This window comes from Gekko japonicus, unplaced genomic scaffold (genome assembly GCF_001447785.1).
Source record: "Gekko japonicus isolate JY-2015 unplaced genomic scaffold, Gekko_japonicus_V1.1 scaffold856, whole genome shotgun sequence".
Taxonomy (NCBI): Eukaryota; Metazoa; Chordata; class Lepidosauria; order Squamata; family Gekkonidae; genus Gekko; species Gekko japonicus.
The window spans coordinates 223,603-228,878 of record NW_015175998.1 but is presented as its reverse complement, the minus strand read 5'-3'; positions in this window follow the sequence as shown (position 1 = coordinate 228,878).

Genomic DNA, 5,276 nt, shown 5'->3' with positions numbered 1-5,276 from the left:
GGGGGGGGGGGGGGGGGGGGGGGGGGGGGGGGGGGCAGCCCCCCCTTTCAAAAATCAGACTTCTAAACATGGAGTGTCCCAGTGGGCCATGGAGCCGTTGGCCAGTCATGATCGCGGGGGGGGGGGAAGTTTGGCCATGGGCAAGCCCCTACATAGCCCCACCCCTAAATCAGAGGGAGGAGGCCTTGGGGGAGCCCATCTGCCAGTTAAACAGGAGGCATGGGGGAGGCAGGTCAAGCTCCAAAAGGCCCTTGGTTGGGAGCCCTCAGTGCGGAGTGGGAGATCCCACCCAGGAGCTGGAGCTGTGGGTTGGTTTTTCTTTTTCTTTAGACCAATAAATTTTATTTTTGTTTCTTTTCCTAAGCCCCTTTTGTGTCTTAAGTGGGGGGGGGGAAGCTGGGCAGAAATATTTAAATCAATGATGCTGTCATGTGGGCCTACCTTCCAGGCCTGTTGGGAGGATTTCTAAAGTCGAGCATGATGATAACTGCTTTGAGCGTGCAGGCTGAACCTCAGAAGAGCCCTGCTGGGTCAGACAGACCTGTGAGGGTCCCTCTAGTCCAGCATCCCGCCTCACACACAGTGGCCAGCCAGTTCCTCTGCAGGGCCAACAACAGGGCAGAGAGGCTGAGGCTGTCCCCTGATGAGAACACCAGAAGAGCCCTGCTGGGTCAGACCAGGGAGGGTCCCTCTAGTCCAGCCTCCCGCCTCACACAGTGGCCAGCCAGTCCCTCTGGAGGGCCAGCAAGAGGGCAGAGAGGCCGAGGCCTTCCCCTGATGAGAACCTCAGAAGAGCCCTGCTGGGCCAGACCAGGGAGGGTCCACCTAGTCCAGCATCCCGTCTCACTCAGTGGCCAACCAGTTCCTCTGGAGGGCCAACAGTAGGGCACAGAGGCCGAGGCTATCCCCTGAGAAGAACCTCAGAAGAGCCCTGCTGGATCAGACCAGGGAGGGTCCATCTAGTCCAGCCTCCTGCCTCACACAGGGGCCAGCCAGTCCCTCTGGAGGGCCAGCAAGAGGGCAGAGAGGCCGAGGCCTTCCCCTGATAAGGACCTCAGAAGAGCCCTGCTGGGTCAGACCAGGGAGGGTCCATCTAGTCCAGCCTCCTGCCTCACACAGGGGCCAGCCAGTCCCTCTGGAGGGCCAGCAAGAGGGCAGAGAGGCCGAGGCCTTCCCCTGATAAGGACCTCAGAAGAGCCCTGCTGGGTCAGACCAGGGAGGGTCCATCTAGTCCAGCCTCCTGCCTCACACAGGGGCCAGCCAGTCCCTCTGGAGGGCCAGCAAGAGGGCAGAGAGGCCGAGGCCTTCCCCTGATAAGGACCTCAGAAGAGCCCTGCTGGGTCAGACCAGGGAGGGTCCATCTAGTCCAGCCTCCTGCCTCACACAGGGGCCAGCCAGTCCCTCTGGAGGGCCAGCAAGAGGGCAGAGAGGCCGAGGCCTTCCCCTGATAAGGACCTCAGAAGAGCCCTGCTGGGTCAGACCAGGGAGGGTCCATCTAGTCCAGCCTCCTGCCTCACACAGGGGCCAGCCAGTCCCTCTGGAGGGCCAGCAAGAGGGCAGAGAGGCCGAGGCCTTCCCCTGATGAGAACACCAGGAGAGCCCTGCTGGGTCAGACCAGGGAGGGTCCATCTAGTCCAGCCTCCTGCCTCACACAGGGGCCAACCAGTCCCTCTGGAGGGCCAACAGCAGGGCAGAGAGGCCGAGGCCTTCCCCTGATAAGGACCTCAGAAGAGCCCTGCTGGGTCAGACCAGGGAGGGTCCCTCCAGTCCAGCCTCCCATCTCACACAGGGGCCAGCCAGTCCCTCTGGAGGGCCAGCAAGAGGGCAGAGAGGCCTCGGCCTTCCCCTGATAAGGACACCAGAAGAGTCCTGCTGGGTCAGACCAGGGAGGGTCCCTCCAGTCCAGCCTCCCGTCTCACACAGAGGTTGCTCTGGATGGCCAACAAGGCAGAGAGGGTGAGGCCTTCCCCTGATGCTGCCACCTGGCTCTGGGATCAAAACTGTGTTGGTTTGCAGTGGAAGAACTGGATTTAAGTCCAGTAACACCTTAGAAACCGGCAAGATTTTCGGGATATGAGCTTGTGAGAGTCAAAGTGGGAAACAACGTGTATCTGACAAAGGTAGCTTCGGTTCTCAGGAGCTCTGAACATCTTGTTGGTCTCTGAGTTGCTACTGGACTCAAATCTGTTTGTCGCAGAGTTTTCATGCAGCTGAATTGGTTCCACTCCTGTGGGGGGGGGGGAGGCACGGAAAGCGGGAAGGCTGCACCAGAAGATGGTAAAGCACAGGAGGTGAGCTGAAGCCTTCGCAAGGCGATGAGCGAAACCTTTCTGTGGTTTGAATGGCCCCGGTTTCCCTGGGAGGAAAGGTGGGCTCTGTGGCTAAACCACCCCAGGTTTGGAGGCTGAGAATCCTGGGCCAGGGGGCCGCTAAGCCAGACAGCTGACTCTGCCCAGGCGTTCTTAGAAGCTGCTGCTCTCTGCACCTGTCGGTCCTGCCAAGGAGGCCGGGGCGTGTGGGTGTGTGGTGGTGGTGGTGGTGGGGGGATGTGCCGTGCGTGCTGCTGCCGACCCTTGAGATGTGCCCAAAGGGGGCTGCCGGACTCACCCTCCCTCCCCTGGCCCGGCTGACCGCCCGGCCTCCCTACCCCCCCTCCATTTCAGCCCTGAGGCCGGGAGGTATTTTTAGCTCTGACGTGCCTTCTGGGCTCAGCTGCTGCTGCCCTGGGGTGGGGGGGGGGAGGTGGATGTGGAGAGGGCCCCCTGGCTGGCTGCCTTCCTCCCTCCTCCTCTCTCGGCTTTCTCCTGCTTAGGAACCAGCGGCTGCTCCTGGAGCCAGGGGTGTTTGTGTAGGAAGGCCCCCGTCCTGTGGCCGCAGCACTGCTCAGAGAGAAGGTGGGGGAGACTTGTGGCTGGGGAGGGGGGAGACCGGGGGGGGGGCTTCCTGGGGAGTGATTTGGACGGGAATTGGGGAGTGGGCTTCTGTGGGATCCAAGATGTCCTGCTTTGGGAGTGCCGGCTGCGGGAGCGGGGGCTATTTTTAGGCAGGAAGGCTACAGGAGCCGGGAGCCGATCCTTCGCCATGTGTGCCCGGGGTTCTGCTTAGGAGCAACGGGGCGGCAGGCAAGCACTGCGAGGTCTTTCCAGACGGGCTCCCTGGGTCGCCTGTTCCCCAGAAGCTCCTGGGCGCTTCTTCGGCCCCTCCTGGCATGGGAGAGAGACCAGGGCCAAACTCCTAGAAAGGAACATGGCTGGGAGGGGGGGGGCGCTTTGGTCCCTTCCAGAGAATTCACACAGAAGAGGGCCAAGTTTGGGGGAGTCGGGAGAGACGGAAAGTAGCAAGACAGCTCCCCAAAGGGTGAAGCCCTGGGAGGTGTGTGTGTGTGTGTGTGTGTGTGTGTGTGTGGATTTCCTTTAACTATATTTATTTTAAAACTTGGAGGGAGGGGGGAACAAGAGGAAAACCTGTTCAAGCTTTCATTTGACTGTCGGGAGGACGCTGGCAATTGCTGCCCTGAGCGTTTTGCGCGGAAAGTGGGGCATAATGTCTTTTTGGAAATGAAGAAATCAATAAAAATAGATCCGTTGAGCTCAACATTCATACCAGCCTGCTGAGACGTTGCGAAGGAAATGTTTCTTTGAGAACTAATCTATTAGGGCCAGTAATCTAGTCACAGCTGTGCAATTTTTGTGTTCAGACGTCTTGTTCAGCTTTGCCCCTCCGTGTCTGAGAGCCCCCCTACCCAGTCGATCCCCAAGCCTTCGTTACCAGACTGTATTAGGAAAATGGGAGTAAAGTCGCCCCCCTGTGCCACCTGGGTCTTCTCAGGCACCTGGCCTGTCACTCATAAGGTCGGAAGAGTTCACTTGAGATCCTCCAGTCTGACCAGAGTTTAGCAAAACCCTTTGGGTCAGCAAGTGCCTGATTTGGGGGGTTGGGGTTTGAATGGTGGGGGATCCTTTGGGCAACTGACCCTGTTTACAACCTGAGACCCACCCGGGGGATAGTATATCCCTTGTTCCCATGCACTGCTGTGCCCGCCCTTGAGCGTTCTCTGGAATGCACAAGATATGTGATCTGGCATGCAGAGAATCCGAGAACTTGATTTTAAAGTCTTGTTTCTAGCCTTCATGTTCTTAAATAGAGAGGCCGGAAAGATGGTTCTTGAAGGATGGCTTCTGTGCCTTAACCTCCTTGAAAGCACAGTTCTGCCATGGAGAGGCAGGGATGGCAAAAAGGCTCAGAAACACTGCCAGGAAGATCAGTAGCAGTTCCCTGGACCATGGGCAAAGCATTTCCGCTCACTTTGGGTTTGGTTTGCTTTGGTTTTCTCAGGCCAAAGTCCTGTACATCCCCAGGATTGGTTTCAGCCATTGTCTGTCTGGGTGCTTTTTTTTTTTTTGGAAAAAAATTTTTTTTTTTATAGGAATTCAACATTTTACATTCAATCATTTTTACTTTACCATTTCATTTACACTTTTCCATTGTTTACCCCATTCCCGTTTCCTCCCTTCCCCTCTGTGGCTTCCCGCAATGCTTCCCCCCCACTCCACCTTGCTATACTTCATCCATTATATCATTTTCTTATCATTACAATCTCAAGATAACATCATTTAACTTAATATTGATCTAAACATATTAAATTTTGTTTCACATCCCAGTTCTTTTCCAGATATATTTTAAAGTCACTCCATTCTTCAAAAAAGACGTCATCTTCTTTATTATTCAACTTTTTTGTTATTTTATCCATTTCAGCCATGAACAGAACTTTTTGTATCCAGTCTTCAATCTCTGGTACTTTCTCTGTTTTCCAGCATTGTGCATAGATCATTCTCGCAGTTGTTATTAAGTACCAGAGTAAGGTCTTTTTAGTCGTGTTGACTTCTTCCATTTTAAGTCCCAAAAGCAGAATTTCCGGTGCTTTTTTGAAAGAGCATTTCAGTATTTTTTGCATTTCAATGTGGACTTTTGTCCAAAAGTCTATAGCTTTTTCACAAGTCCACCACATATGGTAAAATGAGCCCTCATGGTTCTTACATTTCCAGCATTTATTTGACATATTCTGGTTCATATTTGCAATTTTCTTTGGAGTCATGTACCATCTATACATCATTTTATAACAGTTCTCTCTGACATTGGTACACGTCGATATCTTAATGGAATTTTTCCACAAATACTCCCAGGTTTCCATAGACACTTCCTTGTTCATATTTATTGCCCATTTTATCATTTGCTCTTTCACAGTTTCATCTTCCGTATACCATTTTAACAACACT